The sequence below is a fragment of the Saccostrea cucullata genome, unplaced genomic scaffold (assembly GCF_032062105.1).
Source record: "Saccostrea cucullata isolate Sc308-1 unplaced genomic scaffold, CSIRO_AGI_Scuc_v1 ctg8065, whole genome shotgun sequence".
Classification (NCBI taxonomy): domain Eukaryota; kingdom Metazoa; phylum Mollusca; class Bivalvia; order Ostreida; family Ostreidae; genus Saccostrea; species Saccostrea cuccullata.
The window spans coordinates 47286-67401 of record NW_026938046.1 but is presented as its reverse complement, the minus strand read 5'-3'; positions in this window follow the sequence as shown (position 1 = coordinate 67401).

The window sequence follows — 20116 nt, the reverse complement described above, 5'->3', positions numbered from 1 at the left end:
CCCGTTGTCAAGCAATTTTGAATATTATATTTTCATGTAAATTACTTGAATCTGATTCGTCGAAAAATATTTGATAAAAAACACTACTACCCGCTGAATAATGAAGCCACGCCCTCCTGCGTAGCAACAGTCAACATTGCTTGACGACGGGTGGTATTCCAAAAAATAGCGACTGCGCGGAATTTATGCGCGCATGGTTCACTGTAATATGTATTTGTATAAAACATTCAGTATAATATAATAGATATTGCATGTAGTTGAGTGTAACATTGAAAATTTTCACCCCTCGAAAACCATTGTCAACCTCGGCTGCGCCTCGGTTGACAATGGTTTTCTTGGGGTGAAAATTTTCAATGTTGCACTCAACTACATGCAATATTTATATACTGTTGCTACGCTGGAGGGCGTGGCTTCATTATTCAGCGTTTAGTAGTGTTTTTTAACAAATGTTTCTCGACCAATCGGATTCAACTAATTTTCATGAAAGTATAATATATATTATTAACATACCAGTCGTTGGAAATGTTAATAATCAATATTTTTGCTTGAGAATTATACAGAAAGAGAAATTAAATATTTGCTTTATTGGGATGATCGTGATATAACAATTTGTGCACATACACTGATGAGTGCGTATTGTAAGTGAACTATTTTCAATAGCGCGGGTTTTTCGAAATGTTGAAATTGTTGAAGAGTTTCGTGTTTCATATATCTTTCGATGATTTTCTATTAGTGGTTATATTCTGTTTTGCTTTTTAGCAAATCAATAATATAGTGAATTGGAATTTTAAGATGCATTAAGTCGCCTGAAAATGTATGTGTATGTATCAGTGTTACTACATGTAGTTGGCTATTAAAGTACTGCTTGTTTGAAGCTAAACGAAAGTCTTTAAAGTATAAACATGTGCATTATTTCAACTAATCCAAGACTGAATTTTTAAATTCTGAGAAAAAATGCTTATTGAATAGAAAATCTGCGAGAAGTTCTTGGAAATATTAATTATAAGATTATAAAATCATTACATATCTTAGGGTCTAGACTGTTAAATTTAATTACTGGTATATATAGGATATTGTTTTAAATCATATTCGTACAAAATCTACCTGTTAAGAATCAATTGCCAAAAGGAAAAAAGAAAATAAATATGTAATTATTTCAGATCAGACAATATACTCGAGCAAATTAAGCCCGGCTTTTAGTTCTTTCAATACTTTTATTGCTCAGCAAATTAGAAAAATGATTTATGCTTCAGTGAAGTTTCTTTAGTATGCAAGAGCGGATCCCGAAAGTCGGGAGGGGGGTTGGGGTTTTTTTGCTGTACATACATGTAAGACCACCTTCTACACACACACACACCCAGCTCTTGCAATTTTTGAGATTTGTGGATCCACCACTGATTTGATCCCCGCATGCTTAAAGATCGATATTTGGAACTCCTTTTTTCCATTTTTTCCAATACGTAATAAAGAAGTGCACCCACCATGCATGCACAGGTCTTGGAAATGGGGGGGGGGAGAGGGTAGTAGTCCAGAATATAAACACCGACCCTTTATTGAAATTTCTATTGTAAGGGGAAAATACCTTGCACCTACCCACTTAAAAGGAAACACGGGCCTCTTGTTTGGTTTATTTTTCTTGTCTTGTGAAGATTCATGCATGTACATGTATAAGAAAATTCAATTTTGAAAGAGATCGACATGCTCTTCTATACATTTTCTTTCTTTTACTGCAATTATGGCAAGTAATGGGGGTTGAGTGGGGATGGGGTAGGATTTTTCTTCAGCCCAGCTTTTAAATTGTACGTCATGCTTCGTTTAAGCTTACGACCTGCATTGTAATTAAGTCACCATTAATCAAAGTCCATGTTTTACTCCGGGAGACGATTAAAAAGTATCAAACTAGAAAGTTAAATAGCAGAGGTACTTGTGGACAGGACCCCCCCCCCCCAAATATTCAGCCCCGGGGCATGTTGGACATTTTTTTTCGCAAAAAATACTACACTATAGTATATTATTTCAGGGTTATACTGTAGAGTGGGGAATTTTTTTGTGGAGCGGTTATTTTGGGGTTTTAACGATTTTTTTTTCTATTGTACTCATGATGAATGAGTGTAGTTATGTTATCAAGATAAAAGTACGTATTTGCTTAATGGTTTAATTTCTTGGATCTTTTTGTGGGGATGGGGTTGTATGAAACTGTGAAAATATGAGTGAGATAGTGTGTCTTTCATGGATTTTATATCATTGTAGTGTATGTATCACCCTCTGCTTTTCTTTACCAATGTGATGGATTGGGGAATTAGCTGTGTCTGATGTGAGAGACTCACAATCGCAGTATAAATCTAAAAAGGCAGAATCAAATCTGTAGAATTTCAATGAACTTTATTGTTTGAGACCAGATCGGAAAGTGGTTTCCAATACAAATGAAAAATCAAGCACGTTAAATCTTACAAATAGTCACACAACACCGAAAGTATAAAAACATTAAAAATGTAAAAAAAAAAAATATTATTTATAAACAAAGTCATGAAAGTTACGTGACAAAATCACCATCAGAGAAAAATCCATTTACTTAAGAAAATATCTGTACAAACTTTTATTTTTAAATCAATACAAAGAATAATAAAGTACGGAAGCCCTGGAGGGACATTGACTTACTTGTTATGACTTATTTGTTATAACTTTTTTGTTTTGACTTATTTGTTTTGAGATATTTTTTTGTTACTTCTAATTAAGTGCAGGTAAGCTATTGAGAACGATTAATTGTAGTTTTGTAGTTAAACGTACAAAACTGATGTGATTACTAAATTTTCATCTGTTAATTACGGACGCCCTTGAGAGATATTGACTTATTCCTTATGTGTTTTGACTTATTTCTTATGTTTTTTGAATTATTACTTATGTGTTTTGGCTTAGTTCTTATGAATTAACTTTGAATTCTTGTTATTTTGAATTTGTTATGACAAGTTTAGTTTACAAAAAGTAGCGTGAAAGATGAAGACAACGTATAGTTTCAGAAAAAAGTCCTTGAATTTATTACTAACGACAAAATGAAATACATAGTAGTGATTGTCAGTTTGTCAATCATAATGCAAACTGGAAGTTACATATAAGAATAAAGTAATAACTTTTAGAAAATAAGAATTAAGTTATAACAACAAAAAGAATATTTACTTTAGAAATCACAACTGTACTGGACGTTAAACTACAATTTGTTAATAAAAAATCACAGTTAAAATTGGACTAAATATCATTTTCATCATAAAAGTAAGCCAAGCAACAGGTTTTCAATAGCTTTCTTACACTTAGTTATAACTAGCTATGAAACATTCACAACAAATAAGTAAAAACAAAAAAGTTATAACAAATAAGTCTTAACAAGTAAGCCAATGTCCCTCCAGGGCTTCCGTAATAAAGCTTACCGAATAAACTGTTATAGAAGTTTGTCATAATGATCAATCGAACAAAAGCCGAAAATCAAAGATCAGAATTTTGCGCTATAACTTTCGATTTTAGCTTGTAAACACTTATTTCAACGCCTCCGCTTACTAGAGGGTTACACATGAAATTTTAGCGGTAAATTCGAAATACAAAAATTTCAATGTAAACAAAAGTAAAAATTCAAAGAAAATCTTTTCAAAAAATGAGAGGCAAAATATGATTAAGAAATTATCTAAAAAATAAAGTGAATTGATATGAGTTACAAAATACCATAGAATGTTTTCTACAAGTGAGTTAAGTACTTCAGTTATCAATGAAAATTAATATTGAACATAATACTGTAACAGTTAAATAGTCAAACGAAGAAATCTACAAATTTCCTATAAAATTCCTTAGTAAACCTAAATTAAAAATTACTGATTTAACTAAATATTGTTATTTAAAGATAAAAATTATTTAAGAAATTCAGAATTGAAATTAATAAAAACTTCAGAATCAAATCTGTAGAATTTCAATGAACTTTATTGTTTGAGACCAGATCGGAAAATGAAGATAGTTATAGATAAGTTTAAACATTAGATTTAAACTTTTAATATAACAAATGTGTTGTTTGATTTGATAGTAGGAAATTACGGAGTTTCCTTACGTGATAGTTTTTTAAACACCCAACACACTAATTAAGTTTTATTTTGTTATTTCAATGGTTCTGTACAGATTCTTCTTTATACTTCACCACTCCTTCTTTAAAGCAAACATATATAGATCCGCACTTTCTCTTTTTCCACTTTGGACATGAACCTTTTTGTCACCTTTGTGTCTTGTTTATTGTGCTGTTTTTTTTTCATTGCGCTCACTTTGAACCGAGAGCACGGACTTTGTTAAAAATAAAATGGATGAGCTACCAGATATTCCAGATGGTAAGTTTAATTTGCCTCTGTTTTCTCTTACGGTTCAAACTCAAAAAAGTATGATTCTCTATATATTATTGTAATTATACCTGCATGTTTAATATATATATATATATATATATATATATATATATATATTTATTGGAGGGGGTATTTATTTATTTATGTGTGTGTGTGTGTGTGAGGGTGTGTGTGTGTGTGTGTGTGTGTGTGTGTGAGGGTGTGTGTGTGTGTGTGTGTGTGAGGGTGTGTGTGTGTGTGTGTGGGTGGGTGTGTGTGTGTGTGTGTGTGAGGGTCTGTGTGTGTAAGGGAGGGTGTGTGTGAGGATCTGTGTGTGTGTGAGGGAGGGTGTGTGTGTGTGTTTGTTTCCTTCGTTTTAAAAGAAATTCAAAATCTTTAAACTCGTGCGAAAACTTTAAACATTGGTCAATATTATCTACACATACTAAGGAAAAATATTCACACTTATGTTGCTTTCGCATTTTGAAGTTATATTGTGAATAAAAACTCTAAGGTCTTAAACGGGGGGGGGGGTGTATAAAATCAATTGATATTAACTTCTGTACCAAATTTCAAAATTTTTGTTTAAACCAAAAAAATAAAATTGAATGCAAATGAATTGGAGATATCTATAGTACACTAACATACGCACAGAAATAGAACGCTTTGATAACAACAAGATTCCTTGATTAGCTTTCTAAAAAGCTTCTTTTTTACTCATTTTAGTCTAACTGGTTAACTAAAAGAGGCTGTATTTTTTAATGCGTGTAATTTCTGTAAATGAATACCTATTAAGTGATCTTAGTCTAACCAACCCCCATCTCACCCCACTCACAAGCAAACACACCATATTCATGTGATAGATATTCACTGTCTACCTTAATACACTTTACAAATTTATGAAACTTTTTCATTTTTAATATGATTTTTTTTTGTATTACAGAATATTTTGAACATCAAGCTTTTGTCAAAATAAAGCGTGTTATAAAGTTCCGAGATCAGGAGATCATGCTAATGCTGAGGAGCTGCCACACCCCTACTAATGTGTTCGGAATCCTTTATTGTACTATCGGTGAATACAATTGTCAGGTAGATTCCCTGGCCAATGCACTTGATCACGAGTATAGTTTTGTAAAAAATGTTTTGTCCATTTGAATGCATACGAGAAGCTGCTCGTTTTCCTTACCCTGGAAGTGCTGGTGTTCTATACTTGACACTAACTACGTATACATTTTATAAATCATATATTTTTTTTAGTTAGCATCAAATTAATTTAAAACGCCCGTGAGCCCCGTGATATCTTTCATAGTTTCTAATGTTTGCATTTTGTTTATAAGATTTTTTTTTTATTTTGCACTCCATTGACATGATCATAGACTGACCTGAACCACGTGTTCGAAGTAACATGTAAACATATATTTGGCGTAAACGTATTCAATCAATAATAGGCCAGTTGCTCGTGGAAAAGAACCCTTTGCGCATTAATAGCAATAGCCATATAAAGCAAACAAAGGTTTGTCAGTGTAGATGATATTACACATTTTGTACCAGCGTATCGGTCGCTATTAAGCTGTAATTTTTGCAGTGAACTATGATAAGATGTATTAATTGTTATTTACACCCAATCCCTTTAGCCCCCATTGCTGTTGAAAATCATGAAAGTCTTTCAGAAAGGTCTGGAAACATATTTTTCACAGGACATGTTTTCAGAAGAAACAGACTATAGCAATTTCCTGTTAACTGCCAATTTTATTTACAAAACCGGTTCTATCCTATAACCTCTGAATAGGTAAACCTATACCCCTTGTCTTGAATTGAAATCACAATAACATTAGTAGGGGTGTACCAGGTACACCCGTGTGCTTGTCCCATCTGAAAAACAAGACATGTACAAATCATCATCAGTGAAACAAATTAAAGACAGGATGTCTGCAAAACTGCTTTCTATGTCAGAAGGCGACATTGAAAATAGTGTAATCAGGTGAGACACTTGCATATACCAGTACCTAACAGAAAATTAAAAAAAATCCAAATTACAGTATGTCATCTCCGTGTTTTCCTTTTCGAGTTTTGCTATGTGTAAGACGTCCAGATGTTTAAAAATGACCTTGAGATAGGTTTTTCTTACATTTTTTTCTGGTCAAATACGTAGCTGGGTTCGGCCGTTGCAACCCATGTTTATAACGTTGTTTGCAATGTTGATTGTGACGTCACAATGTCGCTTCACGTACACTGCCCTTCCGGTGAATACGGCCTCAATTCCGGTGAATATGTATATTTATCTCATACATGTGGGTGATACAGGCCTTTGGATAAACTAATGCTTTATCCACGGTTAGATGCTTTATCAATAGCATTTCTGGTTTTGACACGATCCCTCGCTTCAAAATTTTATTTCATTGTAACTTTTATTTGTGAAAATTACTGCCTTTATAAAATGAATGATGAAGAGAAATAATATCGTTTAAACAGGAAAAAGACTAGTATATATCAAAGAAGTGTCTTATTTTATCAAGGAACTTGAAGACAGATCCCCCCCCCCCTCTTTAAATTGTTTTCGGATAAAGTAAAGCCTAGCAGTTAGGTTGTTGTTTTAATAATGCTTTCTTATGATTATCATATTACGTATGCCTACTTAGTAATATTGGTGTAACTTACCATGGATCAACAATGAATCTACAAGTAGGCCTCTAGCCTTGCCTAACACGTTTTGTACTGCCATCGTCCAAAGATTTCATTTTCACGATCCCATGGTCCTTACAACTTTCGGTCAGATGTTCGTTTGATGTAAAACTCCATCAATTATCACATAATGTTTCCAAAGACGCAGATAGCAAAAATTTTAAATTTTGAAAACGATCTACTTCCTTTCGATGTCAACATCAAAGGTGTTACGTCATCAAGTTATATGTCATCAATTTGAATTAGAAATCATTAATGTAGTTTCACAGGGGAAGTCTCAAAGTTTTGTTAAAACAAAAGTCGTATGAGATAAACAGATCATATATAATTGTGTGATTTGATATTGGCTTCATCCAATGCAACTCGTTAAAATAGTGTTTATTCGCTAGGCAAGCCTTGCGAATATATATATATACCATTTCAACTCGTTGGATAAAGCCGATATCTAATCACACTATATAGATATTATCTATTTATGAACTGTTTGCGCTTGTATATATTATATATATAGTAACTATAGATAAAGAATACAATAATTCAAGATATGTTGTTGAAAAGAATGAGATAAAACTTGTAGATAAAATTTCTCACGCATTATATTCATACAATAGAAGAATCGAAAGAAAAGGTATTTGGCACAAAAAGAGCGATTTACAGTACCGACCAGACCTAACCTGACACCAAATCAGTCCCAGAAAGCAGTCCCCGGGACTGGTTTGGGACCGCTCTGGGACTGCTGTGGGACTGCTCTTGGACCGCTGTGGGACTGCTCTGGGACCGCTATGGGACTGCTCTGGGACTGCTATGAAAAGCAGTCCCAGCAGTCCCAGCTGCCCCTGGGACTGCTTTCTGGGACTGCTTTGTTCACTCGTGTGTGAAAAAGGTTCTGAGTGACATGATAGCTCCGCCCCCTTGTGTATTCTGAATTTGCAGGCTCCTTGTTGTTTTGTTTACTTGCAGCAGAGAGGAGTTTAAACTGTTTAATAAGCAAGGATTTCTTACATTCTTTTAATAAGTAGAGATTATTATAATTAATTGATATTTTCAAATTAATGTGTATTTAGAATAAATTTTAAAAAAAATAAAGTTGATAAATAAGGAATTCATGAGAAAGTTTTTATCCCTAAAATAAATTACGAGTTTATGAGAAAAAAATAGCTACATGTGGGCCTTTTTTAATTATTTAATGTTCAATTTTAATATATACTCAAAATTTGCATTGGTACTAATTAAAAATAATCATTACAGTTATATATAAGATGTCTTTTATTAAAAATGCTACACATTTTATAAGGACCACGCTAAAAAAAGAGTATTCTGTGTAACCCTCAAATAAATCCCGACATTTTATTAAATGACCATGAAATAAAATTATGCTACAATTCTCCCATAACATAAACTATGTGAATAATCATTGGGGGAATTAATGAATTACTGGTAGCTTTTAATTAATAAACAAGTTTTTAAAAGAGTACATGTATATTTATTTTTAAAAAATTAAAATACCGGGAATTGATTTATTTCTTTTTTGTTTTGCTAGTGTTTACCTGGCCGATTAATGTTTATAAGATGGTATCAACACCCACTGTTTCAATCGCCTTTGGGCAGAAAAATCGATACATGTTATTTGGGTATTTGTATCAGTGTTACACATCATTGAATATGCTAGTAAACAATGACCCTAATTTCAATTTCTTAAATTCGAAAAAAGGTGATAAATGAAATGATTAATTAATTTTGAACATAATCTGAAGCTTCCATTCTGGTGATTTACAGATGTACACTCTAACATTTACAAATATTTGCATATCCACTGCTCTCTCCCACTATGAACATGTAGCCATCAACTGCGTTTATAGGACTATAGACGCAACTGCTTCCACTATGACTGCAAGTGCTCCATCTCACTCGTGTAGAACAACCTCTCCTACACTTATACAACGTGTTGAGAAGTATATATATGAAATGTTTCGTAAAAGGACTAAATATAAGTTTTTAATAATATTTTTTGGAAAAAAAGGAATTCAGAACAATTTGAAATTGCCGTTTGATATCTTTAAAAATTTGATTTTGGTCAAAGTATTTAATTGTAAAATAAAACTTATAAAAAATTGAATAGAACTCCATATTTTTATTTTTTCGTATCATGCATATTTGTACAAAGAACGATAACTCTTCAAACTTGGGTAATAACATTCAAAAAGAGAAAATTTCTTTAACTAGTAGATCTATATCTATTTCAAGAAAAAATAAATAGAAAAAGTACCAAAAAAATCACAGAAAACCATACTGGAGTAATAATCATAATAGAAGCATTCTCATTTTTGTCATAGTGTTAAATTATTGATTTTTGTCAGAGGATTTCAATAACGTTGATCGATGACGTCACGACTGCATCAAAACAAATAAGAGAATGTGATGACGGCGCTGCTTGTATCCAGATAACTGTGTTTGAGAGGGAAATACTTTATAAATTGTGATTCATTAGAGAAAAGGAGTATTGATCAGGTGTATTGATTTTAAAGCCGTATGGTTTTCTTTACTGAAGACAGAAGAAGCTGCGTCCTTATGTAAGTCAGGATTTCCTCTGATATTCTTGTCAACATCAAAGAATGCAAATATAAGTAATAAACAACGATTATTTAGTGAACATGGCGTAATGAATAGCAATAGCTCTGCTGGCATATTTTCCATGATGCACTAGCGCGCATCATGGAATATGCCAGCAGAGCAATTGCTATTCATAACGCCATGTTCACTAAATAACGTTGTTTATTTCTTAAATAAAACACTTAAAACTGAGTTTTAAAGAACTAGGCATTAACGATAATGAAATTGACATGTCAGTAAAAATAATGACTGAAAAATAATACTTGGCAAAATTAACAAAGAATATGTTTACAAGCCCCAATGCTTAAGAAAACTCAACTTTATAGTATCCCGATGGTCTAAATTGGCCATATAATGATAAGATCTATTTAGATCTAAAGCTTCTTCTGGTGGAAAATATTTAATTCACGTTTAATTTTCTGTATAAAAAATAAATATGGGAACCAACTTATCAATCGCAAAAGAATTATTAATATACCCAAGAATTGTGATTTAATATTCATGTTCAGTGTAATTCATATATGTACATGTAAGTGTGAAAGCCTTCTTCCTCCAATAAATATGATTAATAATTATTTCATTTTTCATGCGCGTACATGTTCTGTTCATAAATGACCTTCGTGTACATGTAAGGATTCCTGGCATACTACCCAGAATCAATTTCTACTGCCTTTTATAGTTTTATTGTTTATTGGAAATCTCATTTCTGAGTTAGCTCCGCCCATTAAATTAATAAACCCCGCCCACTGGGACTGCTGGGACTGCTTTCTGGGACTGCTGGGACTGCTCTCTGGGACCGCTGGGACTGCTGGGACCGCTCTGGAACTGCTATGGGACTGCTCTGGGACCGCTGTGCTTTAGCAGTCCCAGAAAGCAGTCCCCGGGACTGCTCTGGGACTGCTTTGTGTCAGGTTGGGTCTGGTCGGTACTGTACCCATTTTGTGGAATATAAATGGACTGATCCAGTAGTATAGTAATGCAGAAAGAAGGATATACGGTCAAGTTGAAACGGTTAATCATATTGAAAAATGTGTTCCATTCAAAAAGGAAGTGAACACTATTGTTTTTTGTTGTTTTTTTTTTTTTTTTTGCATCAGTGATATCATTCTTTATTCCTTATAAAATACAGGGAAAGAATTTCGTTGTAAATCAGCTTGCACAAAATATTTCTCTCTAGGTATGATCACGTAGTTTCGGATCATGCAAATATTTAAGCATTGAATTGATATTTTTGGATGTCTTCGGCCCTATAACACACCTGGCCGTGCCGACAAATTGAATACCGCGCGTTAGCGTGGTATGATAATTTGTCGGCACGGCCAGGTGTGTTACAGGTCCGAAGACATCCAAAAATATCAATTCAATGTTTATATTTACATTCTCTTATTTTCCCTCTTAACAATTGCTTATTTCGTTAATCTTAAATGTGAATTTATTGCCTTTCAAAACTGCCATGGTTAATAGATGAAAGAGCCGATTGTGACGTCAAATGACGTTAAATGACGTTGCAAAGTTAGATAACGCAAACAAACATTGCGAGTAAAAAAAGTGACAAATTAATTTTAAACGCATATTACGTTAATTTTTACGTTCATTGTTCAGGTTTGTAGTTTTTCATTAAATTTAAATAAAACATTTTACATTTTGGTTTTCCTAGAGTATTGAAAATGTATATAGATCTGACTGTGTATTCTATCGCGCAGTGACAAGGTTTCGCGTGTGTTATAGAAATTTGAACGTCGTGGATTTCTAATAGATTTCATAAGGAAAATTGCACTGAATGTAAATATTAATCCTTATACAGCCTGACGTCGCGACGTCAGACAATAAATGATACACAAAATAATTCTGATAATGTTTGATTTCACATTCTTTGTAAAATGGTGCAAAAACGAAAAAAGACTGTTATATTGATTCATAGTCCAAGTTTGTTTAATTGTTGCTTCCTTGAAAAGAAATCAAAGAATTAAGTACGTTAGTTATTATACGGAGGCCCAGTATTTTCCGTAATATAATATACAGGTTTGCCAAAATTTTAAATCTAGGTGCATGTACTAGATGAATAGTAGTGTTAGAATATGCGAAACAAAATTTCCACACTCTGTTATTTAGAAGTATAGACCACGTTTAAAGATCCGTTTTTACCGAAAATTGCTAGTTTTTCCACTATTTTCGACAGATATTTCTAAAATTGAAGTAGTGCACACCCCTCGAGCAAAATAAAACACGTATATTTCAAAACATTTTGATGAAAGACGGATGAAAACAGGGGTAAGATTTTGCTCGAGGAATGTGCAGTATGTTTATTTTGACTTTACAGTACTATTTCCGGTGGCGGATTGAAAGTTCATTGAGAGGTGTATTTTTATTTATGTGAAATTATATGACCATACAAAATGTTGATAAATAAATAATCCAAACATCGGCAATATATTTATTTTTCATGAAAGTCTATTTGTCAAGAAAAATAGCATACAAACTTGACAATACGAAAGAATAATAAGACAGATGACGATGGGCCCTGCGATGTGTAGGCCTAACCTGCGACAAACATTTCCAATAAGGATCAACCAATGAAAACGCTTAATTAAAAAAAAAATCAATTGGTTAATCATATCAGCACAGAAGAATAAAACGGGTTTGTATTTTATGCCAAAGGTATAATTTTAATTAAGAAACTGAGAAACTTCAAATAGAGCTACCGTCAACAGATGTGAAAAAATTACGTAATAATAACAAAGATGACGTTACAGTAGATCCCGTTTGATTAACTTATGATTTATTTTTTTTTATTCAAAACACTTAATATGTTGACGGGGCGACCGTTGGAGCGAGCGCCGCAATAAAAAATGAAATAGAATGTATATTTAAGTTAAATGTATTTTAGCTATATTATCATGTGTAAATTACTGGTAAGTAAACAAAAAATATTATTCTTTATACATAAATTAAGCTTTTAGAACTAATAAATATAGGTGTAACAGTGTTGGATACAAATTAAACCCTCGTGTAGGGAGAGTGACAGTACCTGGTGTGGGTACTAGTCGGTTTTGGCACGAGTTGAGTAGATACCCTTCTGTTAAAAAAAAATCGGACCACATAAATCATAGACTACATAAAAACGGAGAAAAGTCTGGTTATTTATGCCTCAGATAACTGTAATTGGCCCCACTGATAGGTCGAATCAAACCGACCTTGATTTTCTGACTTAAACAACAACAAATTACTAATTACTGTGATAAAACTTACCTATCGTAGTTGTAAGGAGCGAAAATACCATGGGGCGAAGTCGCCTGTCACCGCCGATGCCAAGCACGCACTGTCCTGAGGAAGATGAAACACGTGATAGACTAGATAGAATGTTCTATCGTTAAAATGATATTGTCCTACGGACCCGGCCTGTACCGAGACACAGTTAGATTATTCTAACTAGTGATAGACGCCATGATTTGAAGAAAACAACACGCATTTTTGGTAATCATTGTGCAAAATGAAAGCATAATAAGAACTTACCTTGTATTTTAAATATGCAGTAAATGACTGTGACTTAAAAATGAATATTCAGCAGACAATATATCGGGTGATAAGTATAGAGTAACTAGCTTTTGATGAACCTTGTAAAACGACATTTAAGAGGAACTTAAAGTAACTAGACATTCAAAAATGTTCTGATTTTATAAACATGACGATGAATTTTTTTCTTTTAGTTTGAAACACCTTGTCAGATTGTAACATTTATGGCCATTTTTCCTAGGGAGTACAATTACCATGATGACATAGTAATGTTTCACAAAAAACTAAACACTTATACGATTAAAGGCATAGATGAAAAGTGTACATGTACATCATAAAATATATAGATTTCGCTCTAGAACCAAACTGAACCAGAATCTAATTCAAAATTTTAATACATCAGTACATAAATAAGCTGACAAAATTATTGATTGTTTGTATTAAAATCATGGAGAGAAGGCCCAGAGTCCAGAGATAAAAAAAAAAAATAGAGAAAAGTGTTTAAAAATTACCATTTTGTTCAAAATGTCTAATCTAGCCATTTTCAAGTTATTTTTTAGCAAATCAAAATTCATTTTCGTGAAAATGTTTTCCTTCTATTGTACAGGAATCTGATGAATAAAAAAAGTAAAAATTCCTTGTAGAAAAAAAAATCACTTTTCAAAACGCCCTGATTCCTGCCGAATACCAATCAGAAGCGCCCTTGTTCTTTATTGAAGATTTATTACCCCTTACAGGACCCAAGACCTGACACCAAAGGTATAACTGACAATGTCTTTTGTTTCTAGTAAATGTTTAAAGTTTATAAGGTATATCGCTCAGGTAATATACAGTCAATTCTCGAATTATCGCCATTGAATTCATCGCCATTTTCGCAATACCGCCATGATTTGCCAAGAACGTTTTTCCTGCTATGTAAAATTCTCTTTATAACGCCAAATTCGCATACCGCCATCCGCCACCCTGTTTTCACAACAAACGTCCATTTCTAAGTGTCAATTATCTCGATATACCGCCACAGAGGCGTGTGGTCAGTGAAGCGTGGCTAATTGGTTAACACTATCACTGTTGTAAAGCAAGCAAAGGCAGACAAGGTACATGTAATTAAGTAGTTAAGCAGGAACTAAATAAACAAAGATCTTAAATGAACTGTTATAATAATTTGTTTTCTGTTTAATAAAAATCATTTCGTCACGGCTTTGCCACGAAAGCGGTCGTTGTTAAAGTACGCCGATAATTATATAATTTAGATGATCTCTGCTAAAAACATTGCAAAGTTTGCTGAAAAAATAATTATACGGTATAAATTGTGAATGTTTAATTAACAATGTTGCCATAGAAAGTAATTTTATTCAAGAATTCATTTTACTTACTATCAGCAATATATCACGACGATCGACCAAGCATGTTTTTTTTTCAGTAGCAGAACTGCAAATTTAAATGCACACCCATGTACTTGTCTTTATTTCTGCACATTTTTTTAACAGAATTTGTACATTTAAAAAATTACTTGAAGTATTTTCAATCAGAAATATGTTTTTTTATATCTATATGTACATGTAATAATAAGAATAGAAACCCTAAATGATATTTCTAAGAACGGTAACTCTACAGTTCAGTGCTCCAAGTTGCGACTAAAATGGTCGCATTTGCGACCAAAAAATTGATTTTGCGACTAAAAATGAAAACACACTCGCATTTTGCGACTGAGAAAATTTGGGCTGGAAACGTCCATTTTTAAGATCGGGATCGATATTTCATTTTTAAAGATTCTCTATCAAGAAAATGTTTGAACACATATATTTAAATACACTTTACAAAGCATCGCATGGACTTAGATCACGTAATGTTATGGCAGCGTGCTGTACAAAGTTTGATAGAACCAGAGACATGTATAGATAATGTTCCTGATAGAATGGCATCCAAACTTCGTAAACTTTCTAAGATCCGACCTTGTTATTGAAGTATTTGGTCAATTGCTTGCATATCACAATGTTAATATGCTAATAAAGAGTGTTTTGGCGGCATTTATAATGACTGTGTAATTGGTTAGGTACGTAGTAGTAAGTAATTATGACAAACAGCAGGCAAAGTCCTGTCTCAACAGCTGTCAAGCTTGTATTTTCATTTGATAAAATTTTATTAGGTCACCTGAGTAAACTCAGGTGACCTATTGCTATCCGTTTTCGTCCGTCGTCGTTCGTCGTGCGTCGTGCGTCGTTCGTCGTGCGTTAACATTTGAACATTTTCAACTTCTTCTCTGAAACCACTGAACCAATTTCAACCAATTTTAGCATATAGCATCTATGGGTGAAGGGGAACAAAAATTGTGAATTTCATTGTCCCTGCCCCCCTGGGGTCTGGAGGGTGGGGCCAAAGCCACTAAAATTAGTGCAATCTTTGAAAATCTTCTTCTTAACTCCTGAACATCAAACAGTCAAACTGTTTGCATAATTGTAATTAGCATTTAGTCCTCTACCAAAATTGTGAAATTCATGGCCCTGGCGTCAGGGGTTCTAGTGCTAGGGCGGGGCTAAATAAGTATATAGTGAAAATGCATTATTTCTTTGAAAATCTTCTTCTCTAATCCTGGGTATTAAATAAACCAACTAAGTACATAGTTATGACGAGCAAGAGTGCCTCTACCAAAATTGTGAATTTTATGGCCTCAGGGTCAGGGGTTCTGGTGGCAGGGCGGGGCTCTATTGATTATATATAGTGAAAACACATGATTTCTTTGAAAATCTTTTTCTCTGCCCATGGGTATTAAATATACTAACTAAGTGCATAGTTATGATGAGCAAGAGAGCCTCTACCATAATTGTGAATTTTATGGCCCCAGGGTCAAGGGTCCTGGTGTTGGGGGGGGGGGGGGGGGCTCTATTGGTTATATAGTGAAAATGCATTTATTCTTTAAAAATCTTCTTCTCTACTTCTAGGTATAAAATAAACTAACTAAGTACATAGTTATGATGAGCAAGAGTGCCTCAACCAAAATTGTGAATTTTGTGCCCCCAGGGTCAGGGGTTCTGGTGTTAGGGTGGGGCTCTATTGGTTATATAGTGAAAATATACGAATTCTTTGAAAATCTTCTTCTCAGCTCCTAGGTATTAGATAAACTAACCATGTGCATAGTAATGATGAGCAAGAGTGCCTCAACCAAAATTGTGAATTTTATGGCCCCAGGGTCTGGGGTTCTGGTGTAAGGATGGGGCTCTATAGATTATATAGTAAAAATACATGAATTCTTTGAAAATCTACTACTCTGCTCCAAGGTATTGAATAAACTGACTAAGTGCATAATTATGATGAGCAAGAGTGTTTTTACCAAAATTGTGAATTCTATGGTCCCAGGGTCAAGGGTTCTGGTGTTGGGGGAGGGGCTCTATTGATTATATAGAGGAAATACATGAATTCTTTGAAAATCTTCTACTCTGCTCCTAGGAATTAAATAAACTAAGTACATAGTTATGATGAGCACGAATGCCTCTTTTAAAACTATGAATTTTATGGCCCAAGGGTCAGGGGTTCTGGTGTTAGGGGGGCGGGGCTCTATTGATTATATAGTGAAAATACATTAAATATTTGAAAATTTTCTTCTCTGTCTCTGGGTATAAAGCAGATGAACTACCTTATAGTTATTATCAGCAAGGGCCCTAATCTTGCAGACTTGTGAATTTCAAGGCCCCAGGGTCAGGGGTGGAGTGGGGGCTCTACTTATATACTGAAAATGAATTTATTGTTTGAAATCTGCTCTTTTGTATTTATAAACCATTTATTTATTGATATTAAGGGTGCCTTTTTAAAATTTGTGCAATGTGTGGACCTTAAGGGTCAGGGGTTTAGGTCACAGTGTTAGGGGCACTACTGATTAGTTGGAATGCATTTTTCTTCCCTTACCCTGCGTATTCAGTAACCAAGCTAAGCAACTGCTAAGTGTATTGTTATGATGATCAATGGTGCCTCTTTCAAAATTGTGAATGTCATATACCATCTGGCTTAAAACATTAATCAAATTCAATAACTGGAAAGTTGTTGCATAATGCTCAGGTGACCTATAAGGCCCGTGGGCCTCTTGTTTCTGTAATCAGATTTACTTGTGTTCTCCTGTACAACCATAAGGATACATGTTTTCAATAAAAATATTTCATTCAACCTTGCAAATTTTTATAGTAACAGTAATAAGTAATGTTTGATATAATAAAGACATAATACATATCCTTATTTAAATTATCAAGTTTTATTCACAAAATGTATTATTTTATGGCAAGTGAAATATTTGATTATGGCGACCAGAAATTCTGAAATGGCGACCAAAAAAAAAATTTAGGTCGCCATTTTGCGACCTAAGATCAAGTGTGACTTGGAGCACTACTTGTTTTCCAGAAGATGGGAAATTCAATTCATCGCCAAAATCGTTATATCGCCATGATTTCTAGATTACAAAAGGCGGCGGTTAATCGAGAATTAACTCTATGATGTTATATTTTCCCTGGCACACCATACTATGTGTATTAAGTAGACAGTGATTCCTTATATTCCCATTTCAATGTGACTTCTTAAAGCAGCAAAAGTTCAATTAAAAGAAAACACACCTAGATTTAATGGATGATATATAAATATTAAAGATAAATTGAAAAATAAAAGGTTCTTCATTTAAACTGGAAATGAAACGCTCTTCATTTACTTTTAGAACTGTTCAGGCTTCTTTTTGGTACTTGTAATGTAACTTGTATACGACGTCATATAATGTCAAAGTCTAGACGCATCAAATGGCAGGTACGCCTTGACGAGCCTGATCTAAATCTTAACGAAAAATACTGTGTTCAACATAACGGTTGCATGGTCAACATATTTTTAACCATTAAATGTTTAACAAATAGCTAAATCAAGAGATTTTGCTGGGTCTAAAAGACATATAAATATAGAAATATTTATTTTCTTTTAAAATCCCCAGTGTCATCTATTTCCTCATCATCATCCTCTGAACTTGCACTTGTTTCAGTTTTTTCTATGTCATTTTGGATTGTTGAACAAATTCTTTTATACCATTTCTCAGATAGGAATGCATCTGGATGTACACCATCATAAAAATTAGTGTAGATAAACGTGGTGTGTTTTTTCTTGTTTTTACCGTTTCTACTTCTTTTTTTTTTGCAGAAATTTTGGAAACATCCTTATCCAGTCTTATTGTACTGACATTATGTATCTGATTTAACTTAATAATTTCTAGGTTGATGTCCCTGATGTCTTGTTCAAGGGAATGTTGCTGGAACTGAGAGTTTTCGAAAGAATATTGACTTTTTGCAGTTAACCTTTTCTGAATTGAAAATCTTTAAAGTTATGAACTGAAACAGGAGGGATGGTAGAAAAATTGAACAAAAGTGACAGATGATTGGAGGGTTTGGAATGAATTTTGAATTGTATTTATCAAGTTTGTAATATTTTCTGAAGATTGAGAATAGGAAATTTCAGTGCCATGTTCATGATAAATTTTTTTTGTCAGATTGCAGATACCTGCCATGAACACAATTTGACATGGTGAGGAGTCAGGCATGTTTTTTCGAAGAGACAGAACCTCGTCTTTTAATTTTTCTACAGATGCCCCAGGCCTGCAAAGAACGGATGCTTTCTGGTGGTGAGGAAAAGGATCATATTTCCTTATATACGGATTCAGACCTCTACCACGGGAGTCGCTGGCTATTATAATGTTCATGATCTAAAGTATAAACAAACATTCATGCACATACCTCTATATATAATTACATAATTAGGAAACAAATGAATGTTTGATAAATTACTCTATATATTCAGAAAATTCAGTAAAAAAAAAACCTGGCACAAATTTTGGAAATACATAAAAATATACGGACTTTTGCATGTACTCTAAAAGAACAAATATTCAGGGAGGATTAAACTTCGTTTATATCATTGTTAACAATTATCAACAAAATCAAATCCTACAAGAAATTTTATATGACTATATTTTGAAACGGGTTACTTCCAAAACAAGGAATTTAAATACCCACAAAGATATTTTAGATGACAAATTTCATCCCCATGAAAATTTGTGCTCTTACAGTATGTAATACAGTGCAAGATTGAGACAGGAAATTGCATTTTTCATTTGTAACCCTTAAATTTAGATTTAACCTGATGGGGAGGGCACATTTAGAGACTGGTATGTCTCACACCGTTCTCTATTTGATTAAAACATTGGTACCCTATGCCTGTAGACCAGATCATTTCACATGCAGAGAGAGACAGAGGCCGCCATTCATTGTTAATAAGTTTAACCACCAGTAAATTACTAGTATATAATATTTAGGGATTTAAAAAATGTTTCATATAATTACATAAAGACTTAAGATGCTTTATAAATTGAAAATCAAACTGTTTTTTAAAAAAAATATTGTGTTGGTATAATCATGATAATGAATGTAGTCAGCGGAAACTAAAAAGTCTGGTGTTGATGTTTCAGGTAGCATAAAAAGGGTAAAGTTTTTGATGTCAAATGGCAGTAAACAAGAAATCTGACATGGTTTCTCCAATATGTACTAGCTAATAGGTAAGAAATACAGATTTGACATACAACAAGATACCAGTAAGAAGTAAGTGTATTTCACTAAAAGAAACAAGATGTCACAAGTCTGAGTAGAAATAAATAACTGTTGTATGCAGTAAGCAGGAATTTGTGGCCTCCATTTATATTTTATCCCAGATGGCACATAAGTATCATTGCATTGAACAGAAAGAATCTTAGCATGGCATTACACAATCTGTAAACATTACACAATCTGTAAACCAATTACAAAAAAAAAAACTGAACTATAAATTTACCTCAAACAGTTAGAGACTGATATGTCCCCCACCATTAAATGTAAGTAGAAAAGTAATTTAAACAGATGAAGAGGTCAGGTGGAGAGGGATGGGGGGTGTTGAAATATACTATTTCAAAGGTT